This window comes from Lycorma delicatula, chromosome 7 (assembly GCF_047948215.1).
Source record: "Lycorma delicatula isolate Av1 chromosome 7, ASM4794821v1, whole genome shotgun sequence".
In the NCBI taxonomy this organism is placed as follows: Eukaryota; Metazoa; Arthropoda; class Insecta; order Hemiptera; family Fulgoridae; genus Lycorma; species Lycorma delicatula.
Window position 1 is genome coordinate 28088857 of NC_134461.1, and position 17413 is coordinate 28106269.

At 32.9% G+C, this 17413-nt stretch overlaps 2 protein-coding genes across 3 annotated transcripts in view; one reads left to right on the top strand and one right to left on the bottom strand.

Annotated features, from left to right (window-relative positions):
- Positions 1–5389, bottom strand: part of LOC142327401 (1-acyl-sn-glycerol-3-phosphate acyltransferase beta-like) — a 273953-nt gene extending 268564 nt beyond the window's left edge. The window contains exon 1 of the mRNA XM_075370433.1: positions 5133–5389. The gene's annotated coding sequence lies outside the window, so the exon portion shown is untranslated. The remainder of the gene's footprint in view (positions 1–5132) is intronic.
- LOC142327402 (1-acyl-sn-glycerol-3-phosphate acyltransferase alpha-like) overlaps positions 1–17413 on the top strand; it is a 209630-nt gene that overhangs the window by 100049 nt on the left and 92168 nt on the right. The gene's annotated exons all lie outside the window — the stretch shown is intronic.

Here is a 17413-nt window from a genome sequence, read left to right on the forward strand (position 1 = left end):
AGCATTGTCTATATAGTAATATTGTTGAAATAATTATGATGATGATAATAATAATAAATGATACAAGTTATTACATGCTCTCGATTAAACTATCGCCAATACACAATTTATTTTTAACTTCTATAGTCTAGCAAAATTAAATAATGCGCCAGACTGCAATAATTTCTCAGTAAACCATAATAAAAAAAATGTAATATACAGGGTCAATCACGGGAACCAGATGTTTTTGAAGTGGGTTCTACTCGGGCGTTCGTGGTGGGAGGGGCACGTGGCTAGTGTCTGACATTTCCTTTGTTCATAGCATTTACATTTTAGTCGTTGAGATGGAGCCGTGGACGCTAGACCAACGCCTGTACGCCTATGACAGTTTTGTGCGAAATGACGAATCCGTAACTGCTGTTCAGCGAGATTTCCGCCGTCAGTTTAATATCCATCGTAATGCAAGTGTCCCTTCTCGTAACACAATATTGCGATGGGTAAACAACCTTCGAACAAGCGGTTCAATATTGAAGAAAAAACCACCGGGTCCCCGACGAACTGCTAGCACATCGAACGAGTAAGGGAAGCCATTGTCAGAGCCCACGCCGCTCTATTCAGAGGCATTCAGCAGCGCTTCAAATGAGCACAAGTACGGTAAGACGAATTCTGCATACAGACCTGCATTTCCATCCTTACAAGATAGCCGTCGTGCAGCAGTTAAACGAGCAAGATTTCACGCAGCGATTACAATTTTGTCGACAAATGCTTACAGTTTTTGAAGAAAATGAAAATTTGTTATTGTTAATGAGTGACGAAGCCTATTTTCATCTGACTGGCTTCGTCAACAAACAGAATTGCTGGTATCGGGCAGAAAGAACCCACATCGGCTTCACGAGAGACCACTTCATAACCCAAAGGTGAGTGTCTGGTGTGCAATAGAAAAGGTCGGTGTTATTGGACCATATTTTTTTGAAGAAAATGACGCTGCCGTAACTGTAACAGCTGATCGTTACATTGCGATGTTAAATACGTTTTTCATCCCTGAGTTACGAAACCGGGGAATCGATTTTCAAAATGTGTTATTCCAGGAGGATGGAGCTACAGCGAGGGCAACGATGGCTGTTCTCCGTAACTTGTTTCCGGGGCGGATCGTTTCCAGATTCGGCGACATTCCTCCTTGGCCCCCTCGGTCCCCCGACTTGAGTAGTTGTGATTTTTTTCTGTGGGGGTTTCTGAAATTGCGTATGTACAGCAATAAACCGCGTACATTGGAGGACCTAAAGATAGCAATTCGTCATCACGTCACCCAGATTGATGTAGATATGCTGCAAAGAATTGAGGCCAGTTACCGTGAAAGGCTACAACAATGTATTGCCCAAAATGGACATCACTTGCCGGACATAATTTTTCGTTCATGAGTAAGTAACAAATGCTTTGATTTAACAAGTGTTTCAGTACCAATAAAACTTTTTTAAAGTAAATATTCTATTTTTTATGATTATTTTAAAAACATCCAGTTCCCGTGAATGACTCTCTATATCAACCCAAAGCCTGTTTCTTTCTACATTAATTTATAAATAATTAATGTAGAAAAAAAAATAACTATAAACACATCGTTTACATTATCAAGGAAAATGCGGAAAACGGTTTTTGTTTTGCGTAAACTATTTCCGGCCTTCAACGAGAACATTTATAGAATGTGCGGTTTACATACAGGTGCTATCATAAATATCCGATTTTCGCTCATAAAAAAAAGCCTATTTAATTCAATAACTTGTTCCTTTCAAGGGAAGCCCCTTCTGATGTAACACACCTATCCCTGCGTTGTTTCCATTTGTTGGAAGCATTTTTCAAAGTTTTTTTTTAGCACTATAAATGTTCTTGGCTAATTGGCCATCGGAAAAAGGGTATTCGGATAATCGACATACTTTTATAATAAAATATTTAATACTTTTTTTTTTTTACTTTTAAGGCCGCAAAGGACCACTTTAGTCAGAATAATTCAAGTCTTTTTTTCAGATCTTTTGGCCTTTAAGTTCTTAGCTTTTACTTTCTCCCAATATTTAGTCGTTCTTAATGATCTTGCTTTACGATCCTCATCTGAATAAACCCTTTTTGTATAATTAAAAGTTCTTAAAGTCGGTATTCGGATCTTTAATAACAAATTTTAATTTTTCGGATTTATTAAGTAAATCTTCGTAAGTCAAATTTAATTCTTGCATGTCTTCTTTAATTTGTTTGATCCATAATGGCGGATTTTTTAGTATCGACCAAAATCGATCGATAATTCTTTTAGTAATCCTATCCTGCGGTAATCTTAATAAGTGTGCGCAGAAAGAAATTCTCTTCTTTTTCATAGTATCAATTAAGGATTCCAAGTTTTCGTACAGAAATTTGTTAGGCAGTAATCTGTACTGATTTTCGTGTTTATGCAGGTTCTAAGAATCCTGCGTTCAACTTTAAGCAAAGGTTCAGTCCTATTTTTCTGATTTAATCTAAATAAAGTCTCGCTCGTGTAAGTAATTACTGGTTTAACCACAGTTTTGTAATGTCTAATTTTAGTGTTAATCGAGAGAGATTAACACTAAAATTTAATACTCTATAATATTACAGTTTTTTTAACTTTTTTTTAATTAGAAATTTTATTTTCATCTTTCTTTTGTACGGTTTATGGTTCACTTGTAAGGAAAAGTCATTAAAAACTCTTCAAGGTCACACTAGTAATAAAATTTCTTAATTCTTGTTTGTGCATTTAATTTACGCGCGCGTACAGTTATAATAATTTATGTAATTATTGATGATATCTGTGAGTTTACCATAAACATTATGTTTTTAATTAACTAAAAATATTCTAACGTAAAAATAACTAATGTAATCTAATCTAACTACAAAATTTCAGAATCAAAACGAGCAGTGATTTTACCAATAATCGTATTTCTTATGGTTAATAGTTAATTAAATTTACACGTTTTTTTCTCTCCCGTTTAAATTTACATTGCCGTTACCTGTTGAGATTTAAGTTATCTTTCTATAGAAGTTCTTTACAGTTTGATTTTATGCTACTTTTTATCCACACTTGTATGAGTTACGGAAATACAACAGTCGAAATTTAAGTTAACCAATTTTTTTTTTTACTATTCGAATTATATTTAAACGAAAACAAAAGTAATCGTGTAGACGTCTAATTTAAACTGTTTTTTGCATACAAATTTTGCATTTAATTTGAAACTTTTATTTTTGTTTGTTGGTGAAGAACGTATAGGGGATTTTCAATTAAATACAAATATTCTAGTTAATCATTCGAGGCATACAGTTATTGCCATATAATGAGAACAAATATGTGAAAACCGTTTCATATCCTTATATAAAAGGCTCTTTCCGATTTTGGCATATATTTTTTAACTCTGTGAAATAGATAAAAGCTATCTCAGTAGAAACGTATTTTTATTCCGTATATTTTATTAAAATTACAACTACATCTGCGTTTAAAAATGAAAAATTTTATATAATTTATTCCCTGCGAGATTATTGTAAAAAAAGGAAATAAACTTTAAAAAATGTTAAAAAAAGTCTGCAATTAATTTTTAAAAGAATAAAATGTTAAAGTTCTATATTTGTATCTTCATGATAAAATAAAATTTGAAGCCATGCTGCTCAACAAAAAAAAGCAATAACCAAAATTTTTAACATTATTATATTATCACAATTTCGAAAAATGATTTTTTTTCTGAAAATTTTGGGGCTCATGAATGAAGGAATTTTTTTTAATGATTAAATATTCAGCTAAAATTGATTATAAATAAATTAAAATCTAAATTTAAGAATTTTTTTTTTAAATTTGGAAGCTTACCATTAAAGGAGGGGATTTTATTTTAGTGACTTTATTTTTTTTTTTTTAAATACGTTTGGAGAATTAAATTTTGGAATTGCGAAAGAATTTTTGTTTTGTTCATTTTGGGTAAAATTAATCTGTAAGAAAATAATCCCTAAGTGTTAATAGTGTTTAAAAAAAGAATCTTTTAAAATTGTTAAAAAATACAAAGAGAGCCGTAATTTTAAATAAAGTTATAATTTTATAGGAAGGAGAGAGAGATTTTGGCTATTTTTATTTTTATTTTATTTTATTTTTTTACGAATTACTAGAGTAAGGGCTATCAAAAAATTAAGATTTTTACATTTAAATCCAACGAATAACTTTAAAAAACGAATTCAAATTTAAAATAGATGTAAAAAGGTTTTTTTTTAATTAAAAAAAGAATATTTTTGTTATCACAAACCATTGGAGTGAGACGGTCAAAAAAAATTTAAAGCGATTTAAAGGAATTTTGATATAGAAAATATAGTCGGAAAAAAAACCATTAACTTCTTTTATGAAGCAAGATATAGTTTTTTCCTTTTTCTGTTTAGCCTCCGAAACCACCGTAAGGTATTACCTCAGAGAGTGAAATGTATGAATGTAAATGAAGTATAGTTTTGTACAATCTCAGGTTAACCGTTTTCTGAGATATGTCGTTAATTGAAACCCACCCGCCAAAGAACACCGGTATCCACGATATAGTATTCAAATCCTTATAAAAGTAACTACCTTTACTAGGATTTCAACCTTACAACTCTTCGTGGTAAAATAAATCTAATGTATCTAATGTCAGAACTTGAAATCAGGTGATTTGCGATGACGAGTTCACCTCTAGACCAACCCGGTCGGTTAAGGAAGATATAGTTAAAAAAAGAAAAATATTGAGTCATTTTTTGGGAAGGGTTAATATTAAACAAATTTTAAATTTATTTATGAATAAAAAAAACTTCAGTTTTTGTAAGAAATGTTTTTTTTTTTTTTTTTGTAATTTGCTACCAAATTTTGAAATATTATTTCGGCCAAAACACCTTAATTCTTTTTTTTTTCATCATATAAAAGGTGAATAAAATATACGTTTAATCTATTGATAATAGAAATATTATAACATAAATATATAAAAAAGATAAATCTTAACCATACGATTTAAAAAGTAATCGGCTTACACAGATTTTAATGTAAAATCCTCTTGGAAAAAACTTCCGTTTGCCTAAAATTACATTCACTTTATTATAAATAAATTAATTTGCTATTTATTTTTGTTTATTTACTTAAAGTATTGATAAGTGACGACACTTACTTGATATTATGACTTCCCTCTTAAGTGTGGTGTTTGTTTATTTTTTTTATAATTGTATATTTTCTATAAAGAGACTAATGTTTCTTACTACGTTCACTCACTGACTGTCAAATACTCTTCCTAGCGTTTTTTATTATTTAATTATTATAATTTTTATTTTTTTTAATTAATTACTATTAGTATGTTTATTTGAAATATATTAACAAAAAAAAATGGAAGCTGTTGCTTCGTTTTCACTTGTACAACATAAAATATTGTTAATTTTGTTTGACAATTTCATAAGTTTTTACACCATACCTGAGTTTCTTTTCCCCCCTCTCATGTAACCACCACTCTTTAACCGAAAATGACTTGCATAATTTATGTATGTGATAATTGAAAGATAAATAAATGCATAAAAAAAAAACATTTTGCTTTTTAATTTATTATTTACTTTGGTTTATTTAATTTACAACTCGTATATTCATAAATGTTAAAATCATAAGTGTTAAAATTCGACTCAAGGTTATATACTTACCGATTTATTTCTCTTTTTGTTTGTTCGTTCGTACTTTGGTTATTTGCATAGATTTTATTGCGTAATTTCATCGGTTCTGTTCACCCTAAATTATGTACGTACATGGTTTTGTTATCTGTTTTTATGGATGTTTTGATTAATTATGTCAATTCTTGATATCTTGTTAGGGTTGGTAGTTATGTGTGGTCAGTGGTAATGGTCAATTTTTACAGGTATAATATGTCTCTTTCTTTTCGTTATTCTTTTTATTGGTTCTTTATTAATTTACTTTTTTTTTTACATTTACCCTAATTTCTGTATGTAAGCGGATGTTTTATAAGTTTACATAAATGTAGGTTTTGGTGCGTTTAATAAACATTGGAAGAATATTGTTGTGTTAAAAATAATTTCTTAAACTTGGTTTCAGCTGATAATTTTTTTAATAGAATAAAAAATAATTAAAAATTTTACATCCACCTTATCAGCAAAAAAGATGTGTTTTCTCGAGATCTTTCGGTTTTCTTTCAAACCATCATCAGGAAATAAAATTAATACAATTTATTCTTACACATAACCAGGTAAAAGTGGTTTACAAATATTATAATTTAAAGATTAATAAAATCACAGCTAATATAAAATACTTTTGACATTTATACAGTCATGACTGTAATTATTTTAATTTTTGACTTATATTATTTTTATTTGCCGGTAAGGTGGATGTAAAATTTTTAATTATTTTTTATTTTATATCTTGTAACTGTTTAAAATGATTAAAAACCTTACCAAATTTTTTTTTTGATTTCCTCAATTTTTTCACAATATTCTGAGAAAGAGCAACCATGATTTTGTGGTTTTCACTGCTCACACATAGAAAAATGGTCTGATTTTTAAAGAACGATGGTTTTTGTACAGAACTTGCTATTGCGTCGTATTCATCATTAATTTATTTTTGCCTTGCAGTGCGGTGTTAAGATTATTTAGTGCTTGCAGCGCTTTAAAATATCATTTAAAAATGCCAGATCCTTAACCGCAAAGAATTTTTTTATAACAGATACGTTTTCGTGTTTCACGGAGGGCAAACGTTATTTCCTCCAAAAGCATATAGAATTTCTTTAACGTTTTGCGGCACGGTAACCATCAAACTTCTCTATAATAAGGAAGATCCACGAATTCAGATTCTAATTTTAAAAAGAAAAATAAATTGCCGGCGGTTGAACTTTTGAAATCAAATAAAGATCTGTTTTTGTTACGGTTTTCAATATATCGTCTATTTAAAAAATTTTTAAACACAGAATTTGTTGATGAATAAAGCAGTGAAAAGTCATGTTTTTCGGTTTATCTGGGTACTCGGCTTGTAATTTTCTTATCAATTTTGACACAATTCCTCGATTTTCACTTGTCATCGATTTTGCACCGGTCGTTTGTTACAGACACTAATCTGTCAAGTGGAAGTTTACAATTTCTAAAATGCTTTACACGGCATCAAAAATATCTTCGCTAGTCGTAGTTCCAAGAAGAGGGATAACTTCCAACAGTTCTTCGGCGATTTTCATGTTGTCGCAATCACGAAAAAAAAACGCAACTTGAGCAACATATATTATACCTGTACTTTCATCAATCGCAATTGATAACAGCAAGACGGATATATTCTGTATTTCTGAAATGATGTTTTCTACAATTTCACTAATTATCTCTACCACTCTACAGATAAGGCCTTAAATTTAATTAGGCTAATATTTCGACTTTTACTTGTTTGCTCGATTCCGTGAGTGCCTTACAGGCGATTAGTGAAGTGTATTCCAGACACCCTGTTGTCTGTGAGATCTAGTATGTTATTTCACAAATGACTAGACGTAATACAACAGTGACCTTCTGTTGGAACCCCAGCCGTATTGAAATTTCAGGCAATGAGCGCGCAGATAGTGCGGCAAAAGAGGCTTGTTTTCAGCCTAGTTTTACCAATTGTCTAACCATCTTGTCTGTTTTCTTGAAAAGGGTAGTTCACGATGAGCGGTAAAGTAAATAGGATGCTACTATTAATAAAAACTTCATCCGATTAAGCACATTGCAGAAATAACCGTCGAGAGGAGGTTATTATTTGCAGTTTACTAATAGGGCACACTAGGCTCATTCATGGATATCTGATGACTCAAACAGATGCACCCCGTTTTGCTCGCTGCGACTGCCAACTAACAGTGCAACACATCCTTGTGGTATATGTTATTCGGCATTGCGTCGCAAATTTATATTACGGGCTAACATGCGAAGTGTTCTAGGGGATAATGAAACTATGTTATCTTATGTTTTACGATTTCTTAGTGGCGTCCCCTTATATTCAAATATTTGAATTACTGTAGTGCGTTTCAGCTGTTTATGCCATTCGCCGTAAAGCAGATTGTAATTTTATTATCTTAACTGAGATAAATAGTGCGATATATCTTAGTGTACTTATTTCGCTTTTAGCATACACTGCAAGTATTTTCCTTTTAAGATTTAGTATTTTTAGGTTACTGGGTTTTAGTTTTTAATTAATTTTTAATCGCCAGTTTTTAACATTTATTTATTTACTATAAATATATCGTGTCCGGGCGATGATAAAGCGAAAGCGTTTTTCTCCCTGGAAAAAAGTTTACCAGTATTAATCGATAATGAAATATCGCGAAACGATTACACTTTTTTTGGGCAGATGATTTCAGCTGCATTTATCATTCGTTCTTTGATTAACAATCCATCCGTATCTGTTTTGAACGTTTTGCTAACAAATAGCTTATTTCGTTATTTGCTTTTACTACTGAATCATTAGTTTTCATGAATTTTGTAAATACTTGTTACCGATTGTGAACTGATTTCTTCATGTTTTTTTTTTAATTTTTATTCTCTTACCTTTGGTACCTGAATACGGTTCCTTGTGATTATATCCTGCACCAGCACTAATATTTTCCTTACAAATGAAGCGCTTAATCTTACTACTCCTTTCCATAATAGTTCAGTTTCCGCATTTGTTAGAATTTTCTTTCCTGGTCATCAATTTTTCTTCTTTCTACCGTTGTCGAAAGCGATATTTTTATATAAATTTTATGGTTATATGAAAATTATAAAATTTAAAAACTATTACTTACCTATTTATTAATATGTAAATAAATAATACACGACGCAACAGATCGCGAAAAAAAAATAGCATAGATTAAGTAACTTTTCGATAAAATTATAAGAAAGGCTGCATATGCAGCTTAGTCACCAGTGTATCACAGCGCATGACATGACAGTACTGCGACGGCTACTGGCTATTTCTCCCGCTAAAGTATTGTTTACTTAAACATTTTATTTCTGGGCATCGCAGGCTGCGAGTTAGACACCCACATCTTAAAAGTATTTCATATCAAAAAAACATTATTTACTTAATTTTACAATCGGTGATGATGTCCCGTAACAGTTGCTGATTGATGATAATGAGATTCTGTTTCGTGTGAAAGAATGCCGGAATGACCGGGATAACCTCTGGATGAAAGGCAGGAACGCTACCATATCGCCACGGAGGTCGGCAATATAATAAAATTGTATATAAGTATATTCTTTTATTTATGAGATTTTTTTTATTAAGGGTATATTAAATTTGACGGGTATCATCAATATATTGTCGCGTGTTATCGGTTCGAACAATGATTTTGAGAGATAGCAGAAGTTAAAATTCTTACAAATGCAGTATGCAATTTATTTACTCTGGAAGAACTTATTATGTGTTCAAAATAAGTAAATTATAAGTAGCAAATACAATTCTGATTTTACTATGAACTGTAAACGGTTGATACAAATTAATACAAAATTAAAAATTGATTATGATTGTGAGATAAAAATCAGTACTTTATTTAAGAATTATTTATATCCAATGTTTTCAAAAGGAAGATAGCTCATATTTCTCTCAGTGAATAATGTCACCTTGTCCTCCGTTCACAACGAATTCCCTAGACAGCTTCCTGTGCTTAACCGAAGACGAGAACATTTCTCAAAACGGAATACTCGTGATGCATTCTTCGCTCATACTCTCGATTGTTACTGCTCACACTCTTCGAATATTACCGCACAGTATTCTGAACTAAGTAACGGAAACGGAACGAGATGTTTTATCTCCTTACTTTTTTTGCAGAGCCTGTTCATTCGTCCCTTCCTGCTGAATTTTTCTAATTAGGTAACAGATAGTTAATTTCTAATGCGAGTTATATATTAAATTTAATTGTTTTTAAAGAGGACGGAATTTGGTATTGTGTCCCGATCTGAATCTTTTAGATCGTGGCTCTTTTAACATATTTTACTACGGTTGTCCTTGAGAGATTTTCAAAATTTTTTGCGACCTTCCAGCTCAATTCCCCTTCAGACTACCTCTGAAGTTCTTTCAGTGCCATCCATCCTTACCCCCATAGGGGAAGACGTCTTGTGACGATCCCGATCGCCACATCACCCCCTCCGTTCCTAGCCCTGATGGGCTTTACCGGAGGTCATGTTCTAAACCCTCAATACCTGATTATATATTTCAGTCATCAGGACGGCACCGATGCAAACGCCTCAAAAGATATTTCCATGAGAGTGTCTCATTTCATTTCCAAGGAGTACACCCAAATACCGTTGCAACGAGACATAGCGTATAGGATGGCCGGTTATCGAAACATTGGCTCGCCGCGTAGCGGCCAAACGTCCTTTAGCAGCGTCATGGTGGTCTTCTCAGGGCTAAATACCGTTTTTTAATTGATTGCTCCACACATCCAGTACTCTACATGCTTGAGTTGCCCGGAATTCGACCTCGTTCCGCGAGACTCCTTTGACCGGCAGAAGCCAATCGTCGTCATAAGCGATGATATGACATCCACCGGGCTACCTCAACCGCATGAGAGAATCAAACTCCACAACCCAAAGGCGAGGGCCCAGCACAATACCTTGGGGGACATCCCTTGGACAGCATCTTACTCTCCTCAGTGCCACCATCACAAGCACTACATATAGTTTACAAAAGTAATATTTTAGCGCTCCGATCCCATCACGCGTAAACGTCTTTAATTGCTACCCTGATCCCTCGTAAAGGAAGACATCCGCCGTCACCCCCTTCCTTTCCTAGCCCTTATGGACTTTACTGGAGGTCATCTTCGAAACCTCGGCTTTTGACGTATACAATCCGCCTCGGCCTGGATGCCACCGATGCGAATATCACGAGTGACATTTCCATCGGTGTACTATTATTTAATGAACTCAAAACAAAACGCATCTTACCGAGTCTTAAGTAATACTGAACGGACTTAACTAAACAAAGAAACTGAACTACCTACCCGTAAGCTCTTCATGAGACCCGAGTTTCATGGAGGGGAATGCACTCTACGCAGAGTCGAATAGAAAGAATGAGCCGCTTGTCTCTTGTGTATAAATTGAGTACTGGAACGGAACGCAAGAAAAACGGGAGATATATATATATATATCTCCATACTATTCGCAGAACCTGGACAACAGTCCTTTCTCCTGGATCTTTCTTATTATTAGGAGAATATTTGTCTATTAGTGTCGGTTATGTATTGGTTTTGTTTATAGACAGAATTGTGGATTGCGTTCCGATCGTTACAAATCAAATTGAAAATCGTTACTTGGACTGGCCTTGGGAGATAAGCAATGTATTTGGGTCTTTCTCCTGACACTATTCTCCTTCAATCCATCCACTGAAGTCCTGTCGATGCTAGGGACTTTCGGTCTAGTAGGAATGCGCTTGATGGGACCCTAGTTGTCCGAGGGTGTAATGCACTTCCTTCGCCGAAAGGAGTCACATGTGCTAAGGATGGGTCTAAATTGTAAGGTAGGAGAAAGAGTTAAAGTTTCGTAGAATCTTCTTTCTCTCCATCTTTGTGTTGCGTCGGCCGGGTTACGGCCGGTGCGGGTTCGAATTCTAAGACGTACTTACTTCTTCTTTAGCCTGCCTTTTTGTTTGTAAATAATTACAGACCGTAACCTCAAAAGACCTGTCAGCCTTGAAATGGACAACGCAGGGTAAAGTACAGGTTTCTTCGCCTTTCCGTCGGACGACTGCTGGCCTTCTTCCACGTGGTCGGTATCTTCCGGCGGTCGTCATCATCTCGAAATAGAATAAAGGGGTTGACTTACAATTTGTATAGTAAACAATTCGCTTGCGCGAGTGGGCAACGATCGCGTTATTTCGTTTATGACGAACAGTAAGAATAACAACGGTCTATTTCTTCTATACTCACGAGTATAGAAAAGGAAGGATTTAGGGTTGGATCGAGTACTAATGGTCCTCGGCAGTATTTGTACCTCTAGGCCTAGGGCTTGATCTAACGTAGTCTATCCACCCTTTTATTCGTTCGTATTTATTCTTTGTTGTTGTTTCTTGATACTTCTTTTTCATTCTCTTTGTCGATTTATGTTCATTTTCTCTCTCATTTTTGCACTGTTACCTTTCGTTACTAGCTTCTTTACTCGCTACCATACATATATAAACACACATATATATGTGTAAATAAAACTAGCCATTTCTCGGATCCTAAACTTTCTGTTTCTGGTCGTAATTTAAACTTCTGTCCTGTATGTGACATTCATTGTCTTCTACTAAAGTTTTAAAAATGTGTTATTTATTCCTTTTAAAAATTTGTTTACATGGCTGACAATAAAATTAATCTAATTCTCACACCGCGTTTAATCTTCTTTTGTTGACTTTATCTCTTACATTTTTGTTACAAGTCGTTCTCAGTTATTTTTATTTTAAAATAATTCGTGATAGTATTCGACGAAATTTCCATATTTCTATCTTGTTTACTCGACAGTCGGGTCGTTCTACCTTGATTTCCAATCCGTATTTGTACACTACGGTATCAATCTCAGTTCTATACAAAACATTCTCTTCATCCTAGCCAGTATAAGCTAGCTGATCGTCTGCGAACGATAAACAAATAATAAATTTGTCTACAATGAGAAACTCTAATCAAACTTCTGTTGCGCACTTACGTAAATTTTAAACAATGTCTGGAGCACACAGTAACTAGCAGTCTCGGTACAAATTTCTAACACGGATTATTTAAGTATCCTCTTTCGTTTAGCAAGTCCACTGCTTTCCTAACATGTTTAATCGGTTTGCTTTTTGAAGCTCGAAAAATATCATATAGAACCCCCTTATGTGGAAAAGCTAAGATGTTTTCAAAAAGTTGTTTTGCAGGAAATGTATATGAAGAACGATACGGTTTAAAACTACTCAGTTATTCCCGCATCTGATTTTTTTTCGTTTGCCTGTCTGTAAAATGGAAGAAAAAGCTCGATTAAATTTAAAAATAAATTTCAATAAAATGTTTCAGCAAAATTTATTTCTGTTTTTATCCCGTAAATATTTTGGTATAATGGATTTCGAGTGAGTAAATCACAATAAAGGTACTATAGTAATAATAATAATAATAGTAAATAAATATTTAGGAATAATTAATTTATTTTTGAATTTTTTTTTTTCAGGTAAGTTCTTGGTGATACTTGTAAGAATCAGGAAGGAATGAAGTACTCGTATGTATATGCAAGTTTTTTAATTGTGTAAAATATTTTCGTAAGTAAGTTATCGGCCTGATGTGAAGTATATTTTCTCTTTAATTACTTTTGATTCCTGGTAGACTTGCGTTACGTGTTAATATTTTAACGACAAATTTAAAATTCGGTATCCTATTTTAATTTTTTACTCGGTGTGAAAGGAAAACGAAAGGATTAATTTATGAAATTGTAATTTAAACATTTAAATTTTAATCGGAGAATATATTTATATATATTATAAACATCACCCGCCTGGTTAGTTTAGCTGTTAAACTCGTCATCGCAAAATCAGCTGATTTTCGGAATCGAGATTTGGTAAAAACTTCAGGCCTGGCAAGCTGGTAGCAGTAATTGCATTTGCCCGTACAAGCACACCCATCCAGATCCGACAGTAGCTGGAAAACTGGTTGGAGAAATACGTGTGTATATATATATATTTATGGGTGTATATAATAAACATAGATATTATACTAATCAATTTTTCCCCTCGCATTAGGGTTATGAGAAAAAACTACATTAGGATTTCTTCCTTCCCTTCCTTCTCTTGTTTTCTTAGGTTAATGATGCGTTGCTCTCCTTTAGTTTCTGTTATATACGTCTAAAAACCAATTAAATGCTCAGTGAAAGTGTAACTTAAAATCGGTAAATAACAACTACAATAAAACTTCCAAAGAACTTGATCAATACAACAAAATTAAACCGATATTCTAAAATCACATGCTTGACGTTTTTTTTTTTTAAGTATCGTTGACAATCGATACTTTAAATAAGAACAGGTACTTTTCAAGAAAATACCCGCAACCGATCTGTAATTACTCAGTTTTAGTTGTAGTTAGTCAGTTGTTAGATGGCGCCACTAAAAGGAGAAAATAAATAAATAAAAATTATAATTAACTTTATATAATTATAAATATAATCTAACCAAACTTAACCTACGCTCGCTTCGCTCGCTAACCTTGACTAGCGAAAGAAGGTTAATTGTGATTCGATTATACTTTTAGATTTATTTATTATATAAATTTATATATACTTAGTTATATAAATTTATTATACAGTGCATCTTCAGTTTACGTGGGTGTTTCGTTCGGGAAAATTTCCGCGTATAATGAAATCGCGTAAATTGAAACTCACATTTAAAACTGAAATCCAGGTTGGGTTCTTGTTAAGTTAAATGATATTGTTGAAGTACAGTAAATTACTGTACTCAAAGTATTCTGTAATTTATTGTATTATTACAGTATCTTTGTATTATTTTAATGATATTACTGTACAGTGTACGCATTTAAAAAGAAAATATATGTACTATTTATTTATTTTATTCTTTCAGTGGCTTCATCTAACAACTAACTGACTAACTTCTTGAAAAGTACCAAAACTTCTATTATAAATTTAATTGAACAGTAATATTATTGAAATTAATCTTTCTTTGCTTTTAGACAAGGAAAGTTATTTTGAGTTCTGAAAGTTATTTTGTGAACGTCTGGAAACGATAGGTTATTAATCTCACCTAAGAATGGATATGAATTTTGAAAAATTACTTTTTTTTTTAGTGATATTTTAAATAAGTAATAAACTACTATTACGTGGTAAGATGCTATTATTTAATAAGGTAAGTAAAAATATTCTGGAATATTATTTTCATGAAATTCAATCCTCTTCAAAAATTTAAAATTTAAAGTCAATATTTTTCTAAATTTAATAGTCAGTTTTCGTAAGGAAAAAAATTACCAAATCAGATTTCATGTACGTTCCGTTCCTTTGGTATAAAATTAAAATATGCAAAAACACATACACATAGAATGTTGTAAATAATTTTTTTTTTTTTTTTTTGACTCAAGATACAAAAATTTTGAGTTTTATAAAAAGGTGAAGGTTTCATTATTTGACGAATCTTTCTTTACATCAACTCGTTATCTTGTTCATCAAGACGTCAGGTTATGCTAATATTGTTTTTCAAACCTCTAAATAACAGTAGTTTATTATAAATACATGTTAAAAATTTAACAACAATTTTTTTAGTTAAAAACAACTTCAAAAATCATTATTTTGGTTTTGTGGTGTAATTTTTTTTTTTTTTCTCTTCGGTATTTAAAATAATTCTCTACATAACAACATTTTGTTAAATTTGACCGTCTCAATTTTTGAGGATAAACGTCTTCAAAATCACACCGAAACATACGGGTACCAGAACAGAAATTTGTAGCGTAACGAAAAGGTCTATATCGTCCTGCCTTAATAACACCCTAACTATTACGTCTCAAAGACGTAAATGCGGTGTCATTTTATAACTTAACATGGTCAGCTCGCCGATACAACTGAGTTTGCGTCATCGGCGAGCGGGTTACCGGTGAGGGGGTACAGCGCAGATCGGCCAAAACTGGCGCTCTCGCTCATTTCCATTCAGTGTAGCTCACGACTAAGACGTGATAGTGCAGTGATTCGTGTGTTTATGTTTATAGTTTGTCCAGATAGATCGATTTAATTAATAATATGTGTATTTCTGACAATATTTACGTGTAAAAAACTAAAGTAAACGTGTAAAATATATAGAAATTCAATGTGTCAGTCTCAGCCCGAGCAAAAGCCAGCCGGAAATATAAATTACGCATATCGTTGGAAAGGGGAGGTTATGGGCCACGCACAGGTACCCCAATGTCTGGTACCGAGGGAGCGAGACTGTTTCGGGAGCGTCGCAAAGCTGGCACGGCGCGCTCGGTGAACGACGGCGACGGCGCGAGTACCTCTACCACAGACCGATGTTGAACAAAATTGTCGTCGAATATTAGTCGAAAAAAAGTATCATGTACCATTTAGTGTCTGTTTTATGTTAAAATTCAGTTTAGTACGCAGTCAGCGTCTCGTTTTTTATTTCAATCCAATACGCACATGCAGACCGACCAATTTATCTGTAGAGTTTTTGGCCAAATGAAGGAACTAAAATTTTCCATCGGATACTTTAAGTTTTGTTCAAAAAAATACGATGGTGGCTCTCCCATTTAACTCTACAGATAAGTTGGTCGGTCTGTAGCTTGAAGGAACTTTATCCATAGTTTGTAACGTTTCACGTTATACCAACGGCCGTGCGCCCCGACACAGCCCCTCCCGATTTTTGTGTGAAATTTTCGGTATTGTATCTCAATAGTGTTGGTAAGCCTGATTACCCTAAACGTAACTGTGTAATGTTTTTTAAAGTTTGAACTTCATCCGCTGCTCCTTCCCAGCCGAATTTGAATACTTCATTTGATAAATTTGTTGAATAAGATACAATGAAAAATGTAGACGGATGGTTGTTGAAATAATATGTTTTACTTATGTCTAGAACGGCTATAAACAAACAACCAACGTAACCGCGTAAAATCAGTAATCAATAAATCAGTAATAGTAAAACTATTTCTACAGCCGCTGGTAGAAACAATAAAACACCATATAAAATCAGTCTCCCGGATACGCTTATGCGTTGTAGAGGTAAGAAAAGAGATAACCTACTTATAAAGAAATAATATAGTACGTATAAATAATTTTGGGATTTAGGATATGCATAATTTTATAATAGGATGTTTCGGACTGGCTCAAGGATACACCCATCGTCCGCCGACGATCGTGCAATGTGTTTGTTTACTTACCTCTGTTACAAACAAAAGTGAAAAGTGCTAAAAGTGTTATGTAGTTTTTTTACCACCTTTCTCTATTTATTTAGCAGATTTGTATATATTTATTTTTCATAAAATTTCCTGTCGGTCACGATTTTAATTTTTATTGTGTTTTTGTTTCGAAGAATTTTTTCGTTTATTACGTCTTATGTATCTGGCATTTTATCGGTTTTTATTAAGCGTTCATAATAAAAATAAAAACTATTAAAAAAAAAAAAAGAGTGCGTCGGTGCGTGGACACACTACGGAAGCGAAGCTTTTTACGAAATATTATATGAATTTATTAATGGTGGAAAATAACTTATGCGCAGTGTATACAAATGATAAAAGTTTCTATTCATAGGAAATATGATCTAACAATTAAACATACACATATATTATAAAAAATATTTATTTTCATAATACATAGAAAAGTTTAAACATAGCATTGAAGGTTAATCATCGCATTCTATAACAGTAATTATCGGTCTGTGGTAACTGAAGTAGCATACAAATGTATGAGACTCTATTTTATTTAAGTATCTTGAAAAAACAGCGTCAATGGTTGAGCCGTGTTTTGCACCGGTTGACTATTCATC